Source organism: Pristis pectinata, chromosome 13 (genome assembly GCF_009764475.1).
Source record: "Pristis pectinata isolate sPriPec2 chromosome 13, sPriPec2.1.pri, whole genome shotgun sequence".
NCBI lineage: Eukaryota > Metazoa > Chordata > Chondrichthyes > Rhinopristiformes > Pristidae > Pristis > Pristis pectinata.
In genome coordinates, this window is record NC_067417.1 from 45,790,463 (window position 1) to 45,814,658 (window position 24,196).

General features: G+C 48.8%; 1 protein-coding gene and 1 non-coding gene across 3 annotated transcripts in view; both read left to right on the forward strand.

Moving 5' to 3' along the window:
* The window catches only part of fbxl9 (F-box and leucine rich repeat protein), a 121,798-nt gene that overhangs the window by 33,872 nt on the left and 63,730 nt on the right, over positions 1–24,196 (forward strand). The window lies entirely within an intron of this gene.
* Positions 22,480–22,562, forward strand: trnal-cag (transfer RNA leucine (anticodon CAG)). The gene has a single exon. It is a non-coding gene; the product is annotated as a tRNA-Leu (tRNA).

Sequence of the window (24,196 nt, forward strand, 5' to 3'; positions counted from 1 at the left end):
GTGTGTGTGTGTGTGTGTGTGTGTGTGTGTGTGTGTGTGTGTGTGTATATGTATGTGTTTGTGAATGTGTGTTCATTTGTGTATAACTGTGTGTGTACGTATCTGCATATGTGTGTCTGTGTGTACCTGTGAATTTCAAAGTCAAAGTTGAGTCTATTGTCATATGTATACTTACGTGTGTGCACAGGTGCAATGAAAAGCTTACTTGCAGCAGCATCACAGGCACAGAGCATCAGAGAAGCAGCATTCACAAGAAAAACATAAATTAAACATAAATTAAACATAAATTATGCACAATTTTTACAAGAGAACAGAATTAGAATAAAAAAAGTCCATTTTGGTACAAAGTGATCAAAGTGGTCACAGTGTTGCTAAACTGTAGTGATTAATGTTGTGCCATTTGGTTCAAGAACCGAATGTTTTTGTGTGATTCTTCCTTCAAATACTGAATGATGTGTGTGCGTGCGTGTGTGTGTGTGTGTGCGTGTGTGTGTGTGCGTGCGTGTGTGTGCGTGTGTGTGTGTGCGTGTGTGTGTGTGTGCGTGTGTGTGTGTGTGTGGGGGGGTGGGTGTGTGTGCACATGCATGTGTGTGTGTGTGTGTGTGCATATGTGTGTCTGGGTGGGTGTGTGTGTGCATGGGTGTGTGTGTGCATATGTGTGTGGGTGGGTGTGTGTGTGCACGTGCATGTGTTTGTGTGTCTGTGTGTGGGTGTGTGTGCATGTGTGCATGCATATGTGTGTGTGTGGGTGGGTGTGTGTGTGCATGCGTTTATGTGTCTGTGTGTGTCTGTGTGTGTCTGTGTGTATCTCTAACTTACAACATTAAGGAGCACCATTCACTGTACAGTAGAAGTCACCTGATGTAACTGCTGCTTCCATGATGTTTAGTCAGGCTTTGCTCCATGTGTTTGCCCAAGTATTTGATGGGAGATAAAAGTACTGGGAAAAACTTAAAAGGACAAGAGCTCTACAGGGGAAGTTAGAGGAGCTGCATCAATGCAGAGAAGGGAGAATTTAGTAAGTGCCAAGGACCAGTCTGGGAGGCAATGGGCTACCAGGCAAGTGGTAGAAATGGTAAAAAGAAAAGAACATGAGAAGAACCTTTGAGGGCAAGGTCAAAAGCTGAAGATTTTTATAAAACGATTAAGGAGAGGGGGTGGTTAAGGTGCGGGAGGGGGAGATGCGTGTGATATCGTAACTTGAAATCAGGAAATGGCGGACTTGGTAATTAGCTGCATCGTGTCAGACTTCACAGAAGGGAATGAGGATAAAATACCAGAGATCCGCAGCAAACTAAAAACAGATCAATGGATGGAACTAACCAAAGTTCCGTATAAGCAAAAAAAATGATGGTAAAAATAATAAATGTCCACGCTTCCTCTCCTGATATTAAAGGCAGAGTGAGGAAATTGTTGATGTGCCAATCGCGATGTCGGAAACACTTCTCAACTCAGTGATTGCTCTTGGATTCGAAACCTGTCGGTACGGCCATTATATACAGGAAGCGATAACCCTCCCAGTCTATCTGCTGTGGGGGAAATCTCTGCAATCTGTTGTCTGTGTCAGAATGTCAGAGCATCTGGACAAATGTCAGAATGAAGGAAGTACAAGTAGGAATAGGCCATACAGCCTTCGAACCTCTTCGCTAAGAGGACTGCTGTACTATCCCCATATTCCCCTAGGAATCAATAGTCTATTGATCAGAATTGAATATACTCGAGCACTGAGCATCCACCATAGCTTGCTCTTTCAGCTGTCCCCCTGAGGTAGAGAATGCCCTCTGCATTTGGAAGTCTATCCCAAATCTAAGCAGCGGACTCATTACTGGAGAAGGTAGGGAGGTGGGAGAACGTGCAAACTCCACACAGACAGCACCGGAGGTCAAGATCGAACCCAGGTTGCTGGTGGTGTGAGGCAGCGGCTCTACCTGCTGTGCCACTGTGTCGAGCTGGTTATAATATGTGACACTCCTTCTTCACAGAGTCACACAGCACTGAGGCTACACTGAGAGGGCTGCAGAGAAAGAGTGCGGGAATGGGTTCAACATGGTTGTATGAGATAAGATCTCTTTATTAGTCACATGTACATCAAAACACACAGTGAGATGCATCTTTTTTGCATAGAGTGTTCTGGAGGCAGCCCGCAAGTGTCGCCGTGCTTCCGGTGCCAACACAGCACGCCCACAACTTCCTAACCCATATGTCTTTGGAATGTGGGAGGAAACTGGAGCACCCGGAGGAAACCCACGCAGACATGGGGAGAACGTACAAACTCCTTACAGACAGCGGCCGGAATTGAGCCCGGGTCGCTGGCTCTGTAAAGTGTTATGCTAACCGCTACACTACTGTGCCTCCCTGTTCTACAGGTAGCTAGAATGGATGACTGGCCCAATAGCCTCCTTCCATGCTGCTATGATTGTACAATTCTCTGTCCTCAGTCCTACAGGCCCTTCAGCCCACTTTGAGTCCATGCCATCCCTCAGGCACCCATTTACACTAAGCCTACACTGACGCCATTTTACTCCCCCACGTTCTACCACTCACCCACACACCAGGGGCTACTTACGGCATCCAACTAACCTACCAACCTGCACGACCTTGGGATGTGAGAGGGAACCAGAGCACTCGGGAGAAACCCACAGGGTCGCGCAAACGCCACACAGACAGCGCCGGAGATCAGGATCAAACCCGGGTCGCTGGCGCTGTGAGGCAGCGGCTTGACCAGATGCACCACTGTGTCATCTACATACAGCTTTGATGTTATCTAAGGGGTCATCCTACTTTGTGTAAACCATGGTGAGTTCTGACCATGGGCTGAAGGATCTGGGTCTACACTGTCTGACTCGATGATTCTCTCCCGACCATGACCTTGGATTGTGATGAAGTGAGATGAGGAGCCAACTGTCCCCAGTCAACAGGCAGGGACACGGAAACGTTCAGCCTCCAAGCCGTTGGGCCAGCTGTAGTTGAGCTCAAACTGGTCTACCCCAGCCAGCTGACCCTATGGTAGCCAAGAGGGGAGGGGCAGCTCCCCGTGTACCCTGTTCACCTGCGGCTTGTTTTTTACTCATCTCAGGGATGTGGGCTTCGCAGGTGAGCTGAGCCAGCATTTATTGCCCATCCCTAGTTGCCCGTGAGAAGGTGGCGGTGAGCTGCCTTCTTGAACCACTGCAGTCCGTGAGGTGTGGGTGTACCCACAGTGCTGTTAGGGAGATTTCCAGGATTTTGACCCAGCGACGGTGAAGGAACGGCGATGTATTTTCAAGTCGGGACGGAGTGTAGCTCGGAGGGCAACTTCCAGGGGGTGGTGTTCACCGAGCTTTTGCTGCCCTTGTCCTCCTCGCTGGTAGAGGCGGTGGGTTTGGAAGGTGCTGCCTGAGGAGTCTCGGTGAGTTGCTGCAGTGCATCCTGTAGATGGGACAGACTGATGCTACTGTGCCTCGGTGCTGGAGTGAGTGAATTGCCTATTAAGCAGGCTGCGTGAAGGGAGGAGCTTTCACGGTCTTGTGGAAGACGATGACAGGAGGAGTTGTTCTGTGTGCAGAGGTGCCTTCACTTTATCTCTTTTTTTTATTTAGCTGGCTTCTGCCCTCTTCCTTTCCAGTCCTGATGAAGGGTCTTGGCCCGAAACGTCAACTGTTTATTTCCCTCCACGGATGCTGCCTGACCTGCTGAGTTCCTCCAGCACTTTTTGTGTATTGCTCCAGATACGTCGAGCATCTGCAGAATTTTTTGTGTCTCTGCCATGTCCTGTATGGTGTTGAACTTCAAATCAAGTTGGGTTTATTGTCACGTACACAAGGACGGTGAGGAACAGGTGCAATGAAAAACTTGCTTGCAGCCGCATCTCAGGCACTTAGGTACAGTCAACACACAAATGGGCAAGCATGGTAGGGTAGTGGTTAGCGTAACGCTATTACAACGCCAGGGACCCGGGTTCAATTCCAGCCGCTGTCTGTAAGGAGTTTGTCCGTTCTCCCCGTGTCTCCGTGGGTTTCCTCCAGGTGCTCCGTTTTCCTCCCACATTCCAAAGAGGTACGGGTTAGGAAGTTGTGGGTGTGTTATGTTGGTGCTGGAAGCGTGGTAACATTTGCGGGCTGCCCCCTGAACACTCTAAGCAAAAGATGCATCTCACTGTGTGTTTTGATGTACATGTGACTAATAGAGATCTTATCTTATCTTAATATCAATTATACATAAAGTTATACCATACAGTGAAAAAAAAGTGTGCAAAAGCAAGATCTTAGTGCTTTAAAAAAACAAAGGCACAATCGAAGATCAGTCCATGGTAGTGCAAGAGGTCGGTAGTGTCCCAGTGCTGAGGTAGGGTTGGAGATGTGCAGGTCGGTTCAGGATCCTGAGTGTTGTTGAAGCTGCACTCATCCAGGCAAGCGGAGAGTGTTCCCTCACACTCCCGACTGGAGCCTTGGAGATGGTAGATTGGGAGTTACTCACCACAGGATTCCTCGCCTCTGACCTGCTCTTGTAGCCACATTGTGTATGGGAGTACTCCAGTTCAGGTTCTGGTCAATGGTAGACCCCAGGATATCGATAGTGGGGGATTCAGTGATGGTGATGCCATTGAATGTCAGCAGGAGTGGAGGGAGGTACAGTGGCTTTCCCCTAAAGCTGCGTGGCAAAGCTGCTTCAAGTGGGTGAAGGTCATGGCTTTTAGATTGGAAGTTGTGTTGAAACTTCAGTCGTGACCCTAACCCCCAACCACTGTTAGTTCTTACTCTGAACCCACCACCTGAGTCAGGATGGCTTCAGATAAGATGCGGTCACTGTCACAGAGGGCTGTTTGCTTTGGTGGTGACCTCTGAGAAGACAGGTCAACAGTCTAATGGTGACCTCCACCAGTGCTACCAGGTCAGGTTCTGTCACCTCATCCACAAGATCATGAGAAGGCAAAGGACAGTACAACCAGTGGTTACCGTAGTCTGACGAACCGATCACTTGTTTCTCAGGAGAAGGAGTAAGGGTTGTTAGGAGGACCATTAAGATGTGCTTGATGAGTCCTCCAGCCAATCAGAGGCTGTCTCAAGCAGGCCACTGCTCTGAATTGTCCCACCTCAGCCAGGTCAGCATTGGGCACCTGGAGGGTAAGGCCAGAGCTTTCACCTGTGGGCTCAGTGGTGCTGAATGATGGAAGGAAATCACCCAGCATTCCGTCTCATCACCATAGTAACAAGCCGTTGACGGAAAGTTTACATCTCTCTCTCTGTGCGACTATTTACAAGTGTGCGTCTGAATCTGTGTGTGTGCAGGCACATGTAAGTGTGTCCAATCTGTGGTGATGTTCATAAACATGTAAATGCTGGTGTGCGGTGGGCATGCACACTTGTGCTTGTTTGTACATGTTTAAAGCATGCTTGGCTATATGTGCGTACATGTGTAGGTGTGTTCTGTTTGTGTGAAATATATTGTGTGTGTGAATGCTTGTGTGTAAGTGTGCATGTGTGTATGTGGGTGCGTGTAAGTGTAGGGGTGTAAGTCAACCTGTGCATGAGTGTGTGTGAGTGTGTGAGTGCAGGGGTGTGTGTGAATATGCATATGTATATGTAAGTGTATGGATGTAGGCAAATCTGTGCATGAATGTGAGTGCATGTGTGAGAGTGTGTGTGTGTGTGTGTGTGCGCAATTGTGTGTGAGTATGCAGGTGTGTACGTGTATGTATGTGAATGGATCTTGAATCTGTGCTTGAGTGTGCTTGTCTGATAGTGGGTGTGAATGTGTGAGTGTCCATTTCCGAGTGTGTAGGTGTGTGCACTTGTGTGTGTGTTTGTAAGTGTATGGGCGTGAGTGAATCTGTGCATGAGTGCATGTGTGTGCGTGCGTGCATGTGTGTGTGTGTGTGTCTGTGTGTGTGCATGCGCGCCAATAATAACAATGCCTGACATGACCTCAGGTTAGATAGTCTGATGATACTCCTGGCCAGGATTTAAGGGAAACGTGACTGAATGATTGGATGCTGACGGATCACGGTGAGAGAGCCAGACCAGACTCAATGGGACTCCACACCCGTAAAGTAGGAAAAATGAAGAAAAAATAGACTGAAGGAAAACAATTTGGAATTCAGGGATAGGGAATCATGGGCTGGACATTTAACTGATCCAATACACAATACTCCAGCTGTAGCTGTAACACTGTGAATTCCTGTCTCTATAAGACCCATTTCATTTTTATCTAAACTTGACCTCCCATCTTCAATCCACTAATGCACACCTACCTCCACATCTCTGTTTCACACACCTTTTGAAACTGTCCTCTGCAGTTTATATTGCCTCATCTCCTTCTTCCTACCAAAGTGTAACACCTCAGAATTCGCAGCACTAAATTCAATCTGCCTCCTATCTGACGATTGACCTGAAACGTTAACTCTGATTCTCCTTCCACAGATGCTGCCTGCCCTGCTGAGTGTTTTCAGCATTTTCTGCTTTATCCCACCAGCCTGTTTATATCTTCTCATAGTATGTTACTAACCTCACTATTCATACACCTACAAATGCTGTGTCATATACAGACTTGGAGACTGTGCCCTGTGTACTCAAGTCTAAGTCACTAAGGTACATTGAGGGAAGCAGTGGTCCTGCTACCAAGCTCCATTGTACACTTCCCTCCTCTCTGTGAGATGACCTTTCACCACTAATCTCTGCCTCCTCTTTCTAAGCCACTTTTCTATCCATGCTGGTGAAGGATCCTTCTGCTCAGTGGCCTTCAAGCCTATTGATGACAAGCCTGTTATGTGGAGCCTTGTGGAATTCCATTTGGAAGTCCATATATTCCACATCAGTTTCCGACTCAACCCTTTCCGTGACTTCATCAAAAAAACTCTAAAAAGTTAGTTGGACATGGTTTGCCTTTATCAAATCCATGCTGGCTTTCTCTGATCAATCCACCTGACTGCTAGTTCTGAATATTGTTTATAGAATGTCCCCACCACCAAAGGGTAATTTACACCGGTCAGTTAAACTACCGGCTCATCTTTAGGATGTGGGAGGAAACCGGAGCACCCGGGGGAAAGCCCTGTGTTCACAGGGAGAACATGCAAACTCCACACAGGCAGCGCCTGAAGCAAGGATCGCACCTAGGTCTCTGGAGCAGTGAGGCAGCAACACCAGCCCGCTGCCCTATCCATGGTCTCCACACAGTCAGGCCTGTGTCCCCCTGGAGCTCTGCTGCTCCTAACTACCCACCTCTGCTCTGCCATTCACCAACACTGAAATCCATTCACTATGGTTCTGCCCACTTGCAGAATCCCGACGAGAATCGATAATTCCTGTAAGTTAATGTCACCTGTTTACAACTCTGCCGTACTTGAAAACACAATTTTTTTAATAAGGTATGCTTATTAGTCCCATGTACATCAAAACACACAGTGAAGTGTATCTTTTGTGTAGAGTGCTCTGGGGCAGCCCGCAAGCGGCGCCACGCTTCCAGCGCTAACATAACATGCCCACAACTTCCTAACCCGTATGTCTTTGAAATGTGCGAGGAAACTGGAGCACCCGGAGGAAACCCACACAGACACGGGGAAAACGTACAAATTCCTTCCAGACAGTGGCAGGAATTGAACCCGGGTCGCTGGCACTGTAACAGCGTTACGCTAACCGCTACACCGTTACCTAATTTTTTTATGAACACACTGAACAGTTTTAGCTCCAACATCACCAACACACACCCCCTGCCAATTTGAGCTGCTGCCCAGTATTCTTTTCTCCCCTGGCTTCTGATACCAAGCCAATCCCTTGATCAGATTAATTAACTTGCCTTCAATACCGTGTATTCCAATTTAAACCAACAGCCCACAAATAAGGGACTTTATCAAATACCATTGCATTAGTCATTTCTTCAATAAACTCAGTCGGGATTGTTGGGTATGACATAACCTTTACACATCCATGCCTTCACTAACCAATTGACCGAGTTCAAGTGTTTAATCCTTAATTATAGCCTCGAGTAATTTCTAAAGAATAGCTGTTAAACTAACCAATCTCCAACTTCCTGGGTCCCTCATCTTTCTTCATTAGTGACGTGGGGAATTTTCCGATCCAGGAGAACATTTTCCAAATGTAGAGAAGTCGGTGGAAGATTATTGAGGGGACATCCGAACTCTTCTCAGCCTTGTCCTAAAAGGCCTGATATGGAAAGAGTCCACTGTGGGGATTTGCTGCTGTTATTTTGCTAAATGTTAATTTTGGTGAAGTCCTGACCCTGATTCAAGATGGTTTTCCTCAGGATGTTCCAGACACTGTCCTCTTCCTCTAATGTAAATACAGGCAGAAAGTAATCATGCAATATGTTCGCCCCTTCCTTATTTTCATTTACTGTGGCACTGTTGTCTGTTCAATCAGCTTTGATCCTGACCCCCCATCTTTTTCCTCATATAATTGCAGATTTTTTCCGACTGATTTTGATCACCTTTACAATTTTTTCTCTCCTGTTGCGGTTCTTATTGGTTTTTGCTCCTTCTGTCTCTCCCAGCTGTCAGAACCTGTCCCAATTTTTGGCTTCTTGTTTGCTATCCTTTGAGATTTATATTACCAAATAGCTGTTTAGATGTCCTTGCCTCTCTTTTGAACATCCATTTACTGTTAGCAAATGGGCATTCTCTGTTTCATTGCTTCGAAGTCTGCCTTATTCCTCTTCTCCTCTGGAGTGTCTTCATTTCATGAACTCTAAGGTGGAGATATCTATGGCAGATATTTTTCCTCGGGGGGGTCTCTACCACAAAATTCTACATCCTTACAGTTCAGGTAAAGAAACTTCTCCAGTATATCTCAACCTATTTCTGTTTAACTGTGGGTTGTGCTGTGTAATCTGGTGACAGATTAGTGAGGGACTGCGTTCTAAAGCAGGTCACACTCTGTATTTTAGACCTGGGTAGTGCATGGGGTGGGGTGGTACTTAACGCTGGCATTGGTAATTGGTATATTATTGTCACATGTACTGAGATACAGTGAAAAACTTTGCATGCCATCCATACAGATCATTCCAAACATAAGTACATTGAGGTAGTACAAGGGAAAAGCAATAACAGAATGCAGAGTATAGTGTTACAGTTACAGAGAAAGTGCAGTGCAGGTAGGCAAATAAGGTGCAAGGCCATGATGAGGTAGATTCAGAGATCAAGAGTTCATCTTTATTGTACAAGAGGTCTGTTCAAGAGTTTATAACAGTGGAGTAGAAGCTGTCCTTGAGCCTGGTGGTAACATGTTTTCAAGCTTTTGTATCTTCTGCCCGATAGAAGGAGGGAGATGACCGTGGTGGGAGGGGTCCTTTGTTATTTTACATAGAACGTAGGACATAGAACAGTACAGTACAGGAACAGGCCCTTCAGCCCACAATGCTGTGCTGGACTAATTTAGCCAGTTAACTTAATTACTGTAACTAATTAACCTAATCCCCTCTGCCTGCACATGGTCTATATCCCTCCATTCTCTGCATATTCATGTACCTATTCAACAGCCTCTTAAATGCCTCTGTCTTATCTGCCTCCACCACCACCCCTGGCAGCGCATTGCAGGCACCCACCACTCTCTGTGTAAAAAACTTGCCCCGCACATCTCCTTTGAACTTCCCCCCTCACCTTAAATGCATGCCCTCTGGTATTAGGTACCAGCTGTCTACTCTAATTTATGCATCTCATAATTTTATAAACCTCTATCATGTCCCCACTTAGCCTCTGTTGCTCCAGAGAAAACAACCCTAGTTTGTCCAACCTCTCTTTATGGCACAGCAACATTTGTGGTGGCTGCTTTCCCGAGGCAGTGGGAAGTGTAGACAGAGTCAATGGAGGGGAGGCTGGCCTTCTTAATAGTGTACCTTTAGAGACTTCAATTCAAAGGTCTGAACTCCTGCATTAAAGAACGGCATCCAAGCAAAGGTGCTGTCTATCAGACAAGACCCTAAACCAAAGCCCTGTCTGGCCTCTCAGACTGAGCTAAGATCTTCACATCACAATCTTGAAGAAGCACAGGAAAGTTCTCCAGTATTAATCCCTCAACATTGCAGCCAGTGGGATCTTGCTTTGCGAAAACTGCCTTTTGTAAGTGGCAAAAGTGTGTACTCATTGACTGTAGAGCACTTTCAGAGGCCGAGGGGGTTGAGAAAATGATGGAAACCCACGTCCTTTTAACACAATGCTCAATGATACTGGGCCAGTCCTGCAGGTGGATTTTGTGTACCTACAGTTATTTCAACACATGCTTTTAAAACTGATTCTCCTGAAGCTGCTTTATTGTGTGGGAGAAGCAACTGCCTGCTGTTACCAATGGTGTTTGCAACAGCTCTTAGCACGATTCTAACAGTGTAGAAAGCAGCAGTCCCCAGTGTAATCAAGGAGCTGAAAGGATTTATACTCCATTACATGCCTCATTTCTGCCTCATAAAACTATACACATGTATATATACATTTCTTTTAGGCAGCAAGGTGAAACTGCAGGAGGCTGCAGATGTGTTCAGCAGCTGGGCTGTTAGCAGTCAGTGTGTGGCTGTGTCTTGCTATCGTGGTCTGAACCCACCTTGGTTTATGACAAGTGGGATGACCCCTTAGGTAACATCAAAGCTGTTTGTAGGCAACACAGTGGCACAGCCTCACAGCGTCAGCAATCCAGGTTCGATCCTGACCTCCGGTGCTTTCTTGTGTGGAGTTTGCATGTTCTCCCTGTGACTGTGTGGGTGTTCCCAGGTGCTCTGGTTTCCTCCCACATCCAAAAGATGTGCGGGTTGGTAGATCTAATGCCTGCCGCACATTGCCCCCAGTTTGTAGGTGTGTGGTTAGAATCGAAGTCAAAGTCGAGTTTATTGTCAGATGCACAAGTCCATGTGTGCGCAGGTGCAAAGAAAAACTTACTTGCAGCAGCATCACAGGCACATAACATCAGGTAAGTAATATTCACAATAAAAACATAAATTATACATAATTTTTACAAGAAAGAACACAATCAAAACAAGAAAAAAATGGTCTATTTTAGTGCAAAGTGATCATAGTGGGCAGGCACGGTAGTGTAGCGGTTAACGTAACACTTTACAGCGCCAGCCACCGGGTTTAATTCTGGCCGCTGTCTGTAAGGAGTTTGTACGTTCTCCCTGTGTCTGCATGGATTTCCTCTGGGTTCTCCAGTTTCCTCCCACATTACAAAGACGTACGGGTTAGGAAGTTGTGGGCATGCTATGTTTGGCGCCGGAATTGTGGCGACACTTGCAGGCTGCCCCAGAACACTCTACGCAAGAAAAAATGCATTTCACTGTGTGTTTCGATGTACATGTGACTAATAAAGATATAGTGTTGCTATATTGAGGTACCGATTAGGGTTGTGCAGGTTGGTTCAAGAACTGAGTGGTTGAAGGGAAGTAGCTGTTCCTGAACCTGGTGGTGTGGGACTTCAGGCTTCTGTACCTCTTGCCCGATGGTAGCTGTGAGAAGATGGCACGGCCCAGATGGTGGGGATCTTTGATGATGGATGTTGCCTTCTTGAGGCAGCGCCTCCAGCAGACACTACTGATGGTGGGGAGGGATGTGCCCGTGATGTACTGGGCTGAGTCCACTACATCAGGGAGGAGCTGATGAAAATAAAAAATGGGATTAATGTGGGATTACTGTAAATGAGTAGTTGATGGTCAGTGTGGACTTGGTGACCTGATTTCATGCTGTATTTCTCTCTGACTATTAATCCACAATCCTCAGGTTCACCAATGTCTGGTCTGCTCCTGACTGCAGTCCCGTTGCAATGTGGTTGACTCTGTGTGGCGAAGGGAGCCATTCAGTTCCAGGGCAACAGACGTCAGCATGACAATGTGAGAGAAACAAATCGACAGGTCTTGCCTGTCCGCTCAGGAAGTAACACCACAGCAGGATTGTTCGGTCTGGTCGCCTGGCAAATGTGTACTCCTCATCCAGAGTACCTGATCATTATCTCATGGGACCTTGCTGCCCATAAGGTCATGAATTAGGAGCAAGAATAGGCCTTTTGGTCCTTTGAGACCACTCCACTGTTCACGAGGGTCATGCCAAACCTCAAGGTAATTTTTCAGCACCATCCCTGTAACCTCTTGGTTCCCTTAGCGTTCAGAGATTTACTGAGCACCGTTCTGAATGAGGCCAATGACTGGGTCTCCACAGCTCTCAAGGGGAGATAATTCCAAAGATTCACTGCCCTCTGTGTGAAGAACGTTCCCTTTATCACAGTCCTGAATGGCCTACCCCTTTATTCTGGGACTTCTAGTCCCAGATTCCTTGGCCAGGGGAAACACCTTCCCTGCATCCAGCCTGTAAAACACTGGAACAACCTTGGAAGGTTCTTGCTTCTGTCATTACAACCCGTCTTGTTCACCAGAGCGTGTCGTGGGAGGAAATCTGCTGTGCTGACCCAGTCTGACCCATGTGTGACTCCAGACCCAACCGATCTTAAATGCGACTGAAATGGCCTTCAGTTCAAACGATGCCCACATCCATAAACGAAATAAATAACCAAGGAAACAGCAGTGGCCACAGATGAAGAGCACACGTATTTGGCTATGAAAAGCTTGCAGACATGCTGAGTTCACAGGAGACTGCAGTATAATTGCTTATACATTGGGTTTGATGGTTCTGAGGTAAATCACTGGTGGTCACCCTTGGTGAAGTGCGAATGTGTTCACCTGTTCGAACACACAATGACTCCTGACAGTGAACATGGGGTTCTCAGCGGGAAAGGGGAATGCGGGCAGTACAGCTTTACAGCACCATTGGGTGGGACCCTCAGACCTTGACTGAGGTCTGTCCTCACTGGAGCGCAAACCCAGCCTCGGGAGCACCGACCACAGACCTGACAGGACAGCTCGAATCAAGTCTCCTCTCATCCGTACCTCACCCCTCCCCACCCCAGTAACCCCCTCCATACCTCACCCCCCCCACCCCAGTAACCCCCTCCATACCTCACCCCTCCCCACCCCAGTAACCCCCTCCATACCTCACCCCCCCCACCCCAGTAACCCCCTCCATACCTCACCCCCCACCCCAGTAACCCCCTCCATACCTCACCCCCCCCACCCCAGTAACCCCCTCCATACCTCACCCCCCCACCCCAGTAACCCCCTCCATACCTCACCCCCCCACCCCAGTAACCCCCTCCATACTTCACCCCTCCCCATCCCAGTAACCCCCTCCATACCTCACCCCCCACCCCAGTAACGCCCTCCCTACCTCACCCCCCCACCCCAGTAACCCCCTCCATACCTCACCCCCCCAACCCCAGTAACCCCCTCCATACCTCACCCCCCCACCCCAGTAACCCCCTCCATACCTCACCCCCCCCACCCCAGTAACCCCCTCCATACCTCACCCCCCCACCCCAGTAACGCCCTCCCTACCTCACCCCTCCCCACCCCAGTAACCCCCTCCATACCTCACCCCCCCCACCCCAGTAACCCCCTCCCTACCTCACCCCCCCACCCCAGTAACCCCCTCCATACCTCACCCCTCCCCACCCCAGTAACCCCCTCCATACCTCACCCCTCCCCACCCCAGTAACCCCCTCCATACCTCACCCCCCCACCCCAGTAACCCCCTCCATACCTCACCTCCCACCCCAGTAACCCCCTCCATACCTCACCCCTCCCCACCTCAGTAACCCCCTCCATACCTCACCCCCACACCCCAGTAACCCCCTCCATACCTCACCCCTCCCCACCCCAGTAACCCCCTCCATACCTCACCCCTCCCCACCCCAGTAACCCCCTCCATACCTCACCCCTCCCCACCCCAGTAACCCCCTCCATACCTCACCCCCCCCACCCCAGTAACCCCCTCCATACCTCACCCCCCCCACCCCAGTAACCCCCTCCATACCTCACCCCCCCACCCCAGTAACCCCCTCCATACCTCACCCCTCCCCACCCCAGTAACCCCCTCCATACCTCACCCCCCCACCCCAGTAACCCCCTCCATACCTCACCCCTCCCCATCCCAGTAACCCCCTCCCTACCTCACCCCCCCACCCCAGTAACCCCCTCCATACCTCACCCCCCCACCCCAGTAACCCCCTCCATACCTCACCCCTCCCCACCTCAGTAACCCCCTCCATACCTCACCCCTCCCCACCCCAGTAACCCCCTCCATACCTCACCCCTCCCCACCCCAGTAACCCCCTCCATACCTCACCCCCCCAACCCCAGTAACCCCCTCCATACCTCACCCCCCCACCCCAGTAACCCCCTCCATACCTCACCCCCCCACCCCAGTAACGCCCTCCCTACCTCACCCCTCCCCACCCCAGTAACCCCCTCCCTACCTCACCCCCCCACCCCAGTAACCCCCTCCATACCTCACCCCTCCCCACCCCAGTAACCCCCTCCATACCTCACCCCTCCCCACCCCAGTAACCCCCTCCATACCTCACCCCCCACCCCAGTAACCCCCTCCATACCTCACCCCTCCCCACCCCAGTAACCCCCTCCATACATCACCCCCCCACCCCAGTAACCCCCTCCATACCTCACCCCCCACCCCAGTAACCCCCTCCATATCTCACCCCTCCCCACCCCAGTAACCCCCTCCATACCTCACCCCCCCACCCCAGTAACCCCCTCCATACCTCACCCCTCCCCACCCCAGTAACCCCCTCAATACCTCACCCCCCCACCCCAGTAACCCCCTCCCTACCTCACCCCCCCACCCCAGTAACCCCCTCCATACCTCACCCCCCCCACCCCAGTAACCCCCTCCATACCTCACCCCCCCACCCCAGTAACCCCCTCCATACCTCACCCCTCCCCATCCCAGTAACCCCCTCCATACCTCACCCCCCCACCCCAGTAACCCCCTCCATACCTCACCCCTCCCCACCCCAGTAACCCCCTCCATACCTCACCCCCCCACCCAGTAACCCCCTCCATACCTCACCCCCCCACCCCAGTAACCCCCTCCATACCTCACCCCCCCCACCCCAGTAACCCCCTCCATACCTCACCCCCCCCACCCCAGTAACCCCCTCCATACCTCACCCCTCCCCATCCCAGTAACCCCCTCCATACCTCACCCTCCACACCCCAGTAACCCCCTCCATACCTCACCCCCCCACCCCAGTAACCCCCTCCATACCTCACCCCCCCCACCCCAGGAACTCCCTCTGTTGCCTCACTTCAGGCTGCCCAGTTCTCAGTTCATCTAATACCCCCAACCTCCTGCTCAGTTTTTTATTCTCCCAGCACTTCTGCCCTATTGATGTCAGTGGAATTACACTCAAAACAGTCTCGGCAGCCTTCGATACCTGGGATGATGTCAGTAGCCCACCGGCCCCCACAAGTAACCTTGGCAACCAGTCTGTCTGCATGTTTCCTCCATGTCTAGTAGACCACAGGCATTCTGCGAGCTCATGATCGGGAGTACCAGACACTGAGGAAGTACATCTCTTGACTATGCGTCTGGAATAGTTGATTTCATATGACTCCAAACCACATTACACATTGTAAAACGTTGACCTTAATGGCGATCTGGTGCCGTAAGCACAGGCTGGGTTGGTTCAGGCCCAAGTTTAATGTGTGTTTCTCGGTCCTCTCTCACCACTTTCCCCCTGATCTTTGGGAATGCTTTCATGGGAAGCTGGAAAAGCTGGAGTGAAAACCAAAAAAAAATCTGCAGATGCTGGAACTCAGAAATGCTGGTAAGACTCAGCAGAGCAGGCAGCATCTGTGAAAAGAGAAACGGTTATGATGTTCTCAGGACTAAATCTCTTCATCAAAATGGCAGGGATGGGCAGTGGAAGAACAGAGCATTAGAAATAAAAAAATCCGTGCAAAGAGGGAAGATCAAAGAGAAGAACTCACCCTGCCCTCTCTCATGTTATATGTTATTTCACCTCAATCAATGGGAAGCAAATGTACACAGATCACTACAGACCCATTGGAATTGGTATTGGTTTGTTATTGTCACTTGTACCGAGGTACAGTGAAAAACTTGTCTTGCATACCGATTGTACAGATCAATTCATTACACAGTGCATTGAGGTAGTACAGGGTAAAACAATAACAGAATACAGAGTAAAGTGTCACAGCTACAGAGAAAGTGCAAGTGCAGGTAGACAATCAGGTGCATTGTCATAACGAGGTAGATTGTGAGGTCAAGAATTCACGTTATTGTACTAGGGAACCGTTCAATGGCCTTATAATAGTGGGATAGAAGCTGTCCTTGAGCCTGGTGATACGTGCCCTCAGGCTTTTGTATCTCTGGCCCGATGGGAGGAGGGAGAAGAGAGAATGTCTGGGGTGTGTGGGTTCTTTGATTATGCTGGCTGCTTTACTGAGGCAGCGAGTGCTGCATTAAACAGTGGATGCATAAGGTTGAAGGTTGTCCATTTGGCAATGAATTGATTACTCAGCAAGCAGCATTCAGGGGAGTCAATCCACCCCGTCAATGTCTTCAGTACCTGGGCCTCTGTACCTCCCTCCGCAACTGCATCCTTGAATTCCTTATCTGAAGACCACAGTCAGCGCAGATCGGTAATAACACCTCCTCCTCGCTGACAAGCAACGCAGGCGCACCTCAAGGCTGCATGTTTAGCCCACTGCTCTACTCTCTACTCTCATGACTGTGTGGCTAGGCACAGCTCAAACGCCATCTATAAATTCACAGATGACACCACTGTCGTTGGCAGAATCTCAGATGGCAACGAGGAGATGTACAGGAGTGAGATAGATCAGCTGGCATCGCAACAACAACCTCGCACTCAGTGTCAGCAAACCAAAGAATTGATTGTGGACTTCAGGAAGAGGGAGTCGGGAGAACACACACCAGACCTCATTGAGGGGTCAGCGGTGGAAAGGGTGAGCAGCTTCGAGTTCCTGGGCTTCAACATCTCAGAAGATCTATCTTGGGCCCAACACATTGACGCAATCACAAAGAAGGCACGCCAGTGGCTCTACTTCATTAGGAGTTGAGGAGATTCTGTATGTCACCAAAGAATCTTGCAGATTTCTACAGATGTACGGTGGAGAGCATTCTGACTGGTTGCATCACCGCCTGGTATAGAGGCTCCAATGTGCAGGATCACAAGAGGCTGCAGAGGGTTGTAGACTCAGCCAGCTCCATCGCGGGCACAACCCTCCCCGCCATCTTCAAGAGGTGGTGTTTCAAGAAGGCGGCATCCATCATTAAGGACCCTCACCACCCGGGACATGCCCTCTTCACGTTACTACCATCAGGGCGGAGGTACAGGAGCCTGAAGACCCACACTCAATGTTTTAGGAACAGCTTCTTCCCCTCCGCCATCATTTTTCTGAACGGTCCATGAACCCATGAACACCACCTCATTACTCCTTTCTTTGCACTAGTTATTTATTTGAGTAATTTATAGTAATTTTATATCTTTGCACAGTACTGCTGTAAAACAACGAATTTCACATCATATAAGTCAGTGATAATAAATCTGATTCTGATTCTGAACATGGCAGCTGATGGGCTACCAATGATGTTGATGTGCCAAGATATCTGGAATGCGTTTGATAATGTTCCACAGGAAAGGCTGTTAATATACACAAGACTGACTTCTCCCAGACTGAACTCGGGCTTGGGATGAGAAATAGTTTATGTGGCAAACAATGGACATTGTGTAGAGTGGGCCCATTCAGGCTGGCATTGGTAATGGGGCTCTCCCTCTCTCTCCCCAACACACAGGTACCTCCCTCTACCTCAGATCTCCCAACAATGCCCCGCTCCACAAATAAAGCACAACCTCTCCAAACTTCCTGGTGTTCACCTCCTTTCCCTCCATCGTCCTTGAGTGGTCTATTGCTTCCAAAATCCATGCTCATATTTCTTAGCAGAGTCTGAGTCACAAATCAAGTTTCCTTCAAGGTTTCCCATATAATCTCGCCTCCCCATTTCAGGAACCCCCTCCATGCCTATCACAGTAACCCCTTCCATACCTACCCCTCCTCCCAGTAACCCCCTCCATACCTCACCCCTCCCTATCCCGGTAACCCCCTCCATACATCACCCCTCCATACCTATCACAGTAACCCCTTCCATACCTACCCCTCCCTCTCCCTGTAACCCCCTCCATACCTATCCCAGTAACCCCCTCCCATACCTACACCTCCCTACCTCCGTAACCCCCTCCATAGCTTACCCCCGCCATCCCAGTAAAATGGAAGGTGTGGATAACTATGTGAAGAGTTCGCTGACATGGCGACGTTCTGAGAGATGCCTCCACCATGGTACGATAGCCACCTCCCTCTGCTGGGTCAGAGACACATCACTCCTGTGAGTTGGCAGGGGTGGACACCCAATCTCCTCGGAACATCTGACCTCTCTGTGTGGCAGCCTAACTAAAGAAAAATTTGCATTCAGGCAATTCAAATGTGCAGGAAAACATAAGAAGCTGCAGTGAGTAGTGGACTCAGCCCAATACATCACCGGCATAGCCCTCTCCACCGTTGGCAGTATCTACGGGAGGTGCTGCCTCAACGAAGCAACATCAAAGACCCCCACCATCCGAGCCATGCCTTCTTCTCGCAGCTACCATCAGGCAGGAGGTACTGAAGCCTGAAGTCCCACACCACCAGGTTCAAGAACAGTTACTTCCCTTCAACCATTCGGTTCTTGAACCAACCTGCACAACCCTAGTCACTAGAGTTCAGAGGGTGGGACTAGTGGGCTGTTGCACCCATTGGTGGAAACTGTGGGTGTGGCACCCATCATTAACTTTACACCAGGCCCATAGTGAGTAGTCTGGGTTTAGAGGGTTTACCTTGACTGACCATTTCCCCCCCATGGATGCTGCTGAGTTCCTCCAGCTTTTTGTGTGTTGCTCCAGATTCCAGCATCTGCAGTCTCTTGTGTCTCCTGCTTACAAGATATTGGCCAGTTTATGTCATGTTTCTGAGTTGCTGTTCATACTCTGCTCTGTTTTCTGCCTCTCATTAACCCTGGGATCATCTGGCTCATGTACAATCTCCTCCTTGGAAGATTCTTTGGATAAATCGCAGGCACAATCTGTCTGAGTGTGGTTCTTGCACACTGACCTCAGATTTTTCTGCTGAAAACCCTTTTTCTAAGAGTCTGCTCTCTGACTGCAGTGTGTTTATAATTCAGCTTCAGTCTATTCTGAGTTTACCCCTAGACAGCCAACATGGTTTATTAAACACATGCTCTGTGGTGAGACAGCATGGAATGCTGTGTCACGGTGAGTCTGGAGTGGAGCTACCCATTTATGGAGCTTGTCTGACAACTGAAGCCAGTCCAGTGGAAATTGAGCTCACCCTCTGCTGAGTAGTGCACTCAGACCAATACATCACAGGCACGTCCCTCCCCACCATCGGTAGTATCTACAGGAGGTGCTGCCTCAAGATCCATCAACAAAGATCCCCACCATCTGGGCCGTGCCATCTTCTCGCAGCTACCATCGGGCAGGAGGTACAGAAGCCTGAAGTCCCACACCACCAGGTTCAGGAACAGCTTCCCTTCAACCATTCGGTTCTTGAACCAACTGGTACAACCTGAATCACTACAGTTTAGCAACACTATGACCACTTTGATCACTTTGCACTAAAATGTACTTTGTTTTTTGTTCTAATTGTGTTCTTTCTTGTAAAACTAATCTTTAATTTACATTTTCTTGGGAATGCTGCTTATCTGATGCTATGTGCCTGTGATGCTGCTGCAAGTAAGTTTTACATTGCACCTGTGCACACATGGACTTGTGCATGTGACAATAAACCTGATTTTGACTTTGACTTCGTCCTCGATCCCAAGGGACTGAGGAAGGGTGGCCTGTATGAATGGTGAGTCATGGATGTGAGCAAATCTTGAAGGGTTGTCAAAATGGGTTTATCTTCGTTAACATTGCCAGAACCCACAACATACAAACCCAGCCAATAATGTTTACACTTCAAACCTTACCACTGACGGCTTGAGCTTGTGAAAACCACTTTTATGCGGAGAGAAGCAGCACAAATCGCATCTGCAGAACTTTCTCTGTGGAAAGCCTTTCTGCCTCACTGCGTTCGAAGCAAATTTAACAGTGCATCTTAATGTGTGGCAAAGAAATAGAAGGGGCTACACCCTGCAGTCGACGTATGTGACAATGGGTTAAACACATCGTCCTGATGGGTGCATATCATAGGATCACTCTGCTGTGTGTTAGGCCTTCTCTCCTCCATTCCCAGCTCCTCCACTGCGAGCCCGCCAGTTTTCCAGGTTTTCCTTTCTGCATTCCCTGGCCTCGAGGCCTGAGCTATTCACATTCCCTCGCCTTTTGTTTATTTATCTCCTTTGTCCTCCTCCTGCCCCTCCTTAAGTTCAGTCCTGCTTTACACAATCACTTTACACAGGCACTCCTGGTCTTCCAAAGGTGCCTCAATGAATGTCTGTGTCTGTATAAATGTAGGTGAAGGAACGTATACATCCATGCACTTCGAAAAAATCCCATGTTCACATGGAAATGTGTTTATGCTGAAGCATATGAATATATCTGCATGCAGAGGTTGTATGTGTGCATTAGCATGTGTGTATATGAGGATTTATTGCCTGAATATGTGTGTGAGTGTGAGTATGTACATGTGTCCATGCCATGAATGTGTAAATAGACTCATAGAGTTATACAGCACAAAAGCAGGCCCTTCAGCCCAACTCATCCATGCCGACCACATTGCCTACCTCAGCTGGCCCCATTTGCCTGCATTTGGCTAGTATCCCTCTATATCTTTCCTACCCATGTACTTGTCTATATGTACAATTAATCATTAAGGGCCCTCACGATCCGGGACATGCCCTCTTCACATTACTAGCATCGGGGAGGAGGTACAGGAGCCCAAAGACCCACACTCAACATTTCAGAAACAGCTTCTTCCCCTCCGCCATCAGATCTCTGAACGGTCCATGAACCCATGAACACTCCTTCGTTATTCCTCTTTTGCACTGTTTATTTATTTTTGTAACTTATAGTAATTTTTATGTCTTGCACTGTACTGCTGCCGCAAACAACAAATTTCACGACATAAGTCAGTGACAATAAACCTGATTCTGATAAAGCCTTCTTAAACATAATTGTACCCACCTCTATCACTTCCTCTGGCAGCTCGTTCCATTTACTCACCACCCTGTGTGAAAAGTTGCCCTTCAGGTTTTTTATCACTGACTTATATGTCATGAAATTAGTTGTTTTGCAGCAGCAGTACAGAGCAAGACATAAAATTACTATAAATTACAAAATAAAAAATAGTGCAAAAAGAGATATAACGAGGTAGTGTTCATGGGTTCATGGACCATTCAGAAATCTGATGGCGGAGGGGAAGAAGCTGTTCCTAAATCGTTGAGTGTGGGTCTTCAGGCTCCTGTACTTCCTCCCTGATGGTAGTAATGAGAATCTTAAATCTTAGAGACACAATGGACTGCAGACGCTGGAATCAGGTGCAACAAACAATCTGCTGGAGGAACTCAATGGGTCGAGCAGCATCTGTGGGAGAAAAGGAATTGTACTGGAATTGGTTTATTATTGTCACACGTACCGAGGTACAGTGAAAAACTTATCTTGCATACCGATCGTACAGGTCAATTCATTACACAGTGCAGTTACATTGAGGTAGTACAGAGTGCATTGAGGTAGTACAGGCAAAAACAATAACAGTACAGAGTAAAGTGTCACAGTTACAGAGAAAGAGAAAATTGTTGACGTTACAGGTCCTGATGCAGGGTTTCAACTTGAAATGTCGATAGTTGTGAATATGTCGGTGAATGTGTAGAGTGGGAATTCAAGAGTCTAGTAATGAGGTGGCCAAAGGTTTGGCTACGAATGGTGGTGTGAAGTTGGTCCTGCAACAAAGCCTGTGTTGGTGGAATGCAGTGTTTCCAGTGGCCTGGAGGAGGTGGTTACATAGATGAGGCGGAGGCTGTGATTTAAACTGCAAGGTGCAAACAGCCACAGAAAGCCCAGAGCAATTCCTCCTGCCTTTAGACCTAGAGAGTTACGGAAACAGGACCTTTGGCCCACTGAGTCCATGCTGACTGCCCAACATCAATCCCATTTTTAATTCTTTCCATGTTCCCATCACTTCTCGCCCCTTAGAGTCCACCGCTCACTGACACACAAGGGGCAATTTACAGCAGCCAATTAACCTCCCAACCTGCACATCTTTGGGATGTGGGAGGAAACCGGAGCACCCGGGGGAAACCCAGGTGAGGAAGAATGTGCCAGCTCCACACAGACAGCGCCTGAGGTCAGGATCGAACCCGGGTCTCTGGTGTTGTGAGGCAGTGGCTCTGTCAGCTGCGCCACTGTCAGCTGAGAGGCACCTTGGGGTTCTTCTACTTGCACTTGGTTAAAAAGACACCATCTAGCCACCTTCCTAATATACTTGGCTCTTTGGAATCCCTGGCACACAGCAACTCGGAAGCGAAGAAGGAGCATGCGGAATGGCACTGAGAGCCATTAATCCATGCATCGGGAGCACACTGAAGGCCCCCATAAATAGATAAGGTGAGATAAGATATAAGATATCGTCATCAGGGTGGCCGAGTGGTCTAAGACGCTGTGTTCAGGTCACAGTCTCCACTGGAGGTGTGGGTTCGAATCCCACTCCTGACTGTTAACTACTTACAGGCACGGTAGTGTAGCGGTTAGCGTAATGCTTTACAGCGCCAGCGACCCGGGTTCAATTCTGGCCGTTGCCTGTAGGGAGTTTGTACGTTCTCCCCATATCTGCATGGGTTTCCTCTGGGTGCACCGGTTTCCTTCCACATTCCAAAGACGTACGGGTTAGGAAGCTGTGGGCGTGCTATGTTGACACCGGAAGCGTGGCGACACTTGCGGGCTGCCCCCAGAACACTCTAAGCAAAAAAAAATGCATTTCACTGTGTTTCGATATACATGTGACTAATAAAGATATCTTATCTTTATTACATCGAAACACACAGTGAAATGCATCTTTTGCATAGAGTGTTCTGGGGGCAGCCCGCAAGTGTCGCCACGCTTCCGGCGCCAACATAGCACGCCCACAACTTCCTAACCTGTACGTCTTTGGAAAGTGGGAGGAAACCAGAGCACCCAGAGGAAACCCACGCAGACACGGGGAGAACGCACAAACTCCTTACAGACAGTGGCCGGAATTGAACCCGGGTCGCTGGTGCTGTAATAGAGTTATGTTAACTGTTACACTACTGTGCCGTGACAGAAGGAATCCGCCATCTCACAAACTGCTTCCCCAGTGATCCTGCCTGTGGCAGTGTCCCACCTGTCTCACATTGGCCTCATCCGTCACCTCAGAACCAGAATGGAAGCAACTCATCCATGATCCCAAGGGATCCGCTGGGCAGAAGGTGGCTCAGAGTCACTGAATCATCGCGGGAAGCTGGCGAAGGGATCGCTTGTATTCCCGTAACACCCGTAACAACCTCAGGAAACCTGAGAGGTGGGTGGAGACAAGTGATACTTTTGAAATATGACAACTGCTGTAATACAGGAAACAGCTTACTCACAAAGTTCCCGCAAGTTGCATTTTGAATGAATTATAAACCAGTTGGGATAGTGCATTATCCCTTCGGGTAAAAGAAATTGTGTCATTTATCCTAATTGATTGTTACAATTAGTAAGTGCTACCAGAAAATGTAGTGACCCAGAACATCATTATTAAAGTCATAGCTTCACTTGGTTAGAAGCCAGTAATCAGTGCAGTTCAGGTTTAGACAGTGACTCATCATGACTCTGCAATCTCAGGTGGCAGCAACCTTCTGTACAGCAAGATCCCACAATCTGTGTTGGTGATGATGAATGAGGCGTAAATCTTGGGGACAATTTCTCAGCCCGTTGTTGAACAGTACCATGTTCTCGTGAAAGTCGGCACCTCTGGCTTAGCAAGGTATTGGTCTGCGAGGAGCCAGTGTAGACTTGATGGACCAGAAGGCGTCAGTCTGTGTCATATCAATTCTCCAGTTCTTTAAATACACCATTCATTGAGTATCTTTGTTTCTTACAATTGACTTGTTGCTGTGAGCCACGCACCCCTTCAATAAATTGTCTGAAAGCATTGAGGGTAAGTATTATACTTTCTATAAGGGGCAATACAGGAAAGTATTGTTGTTAGGATCAAAGGTCAGGAAGTTTGCTCAAGTATAAAATAAAAATCTGACCCAAACTCTATCTGACCAGGCCCATCTGACCCCAAACCACAGCCCAACCACCCGACCAGACTTGACCCAATTCAGAGGCAAGTACGGAAAAGC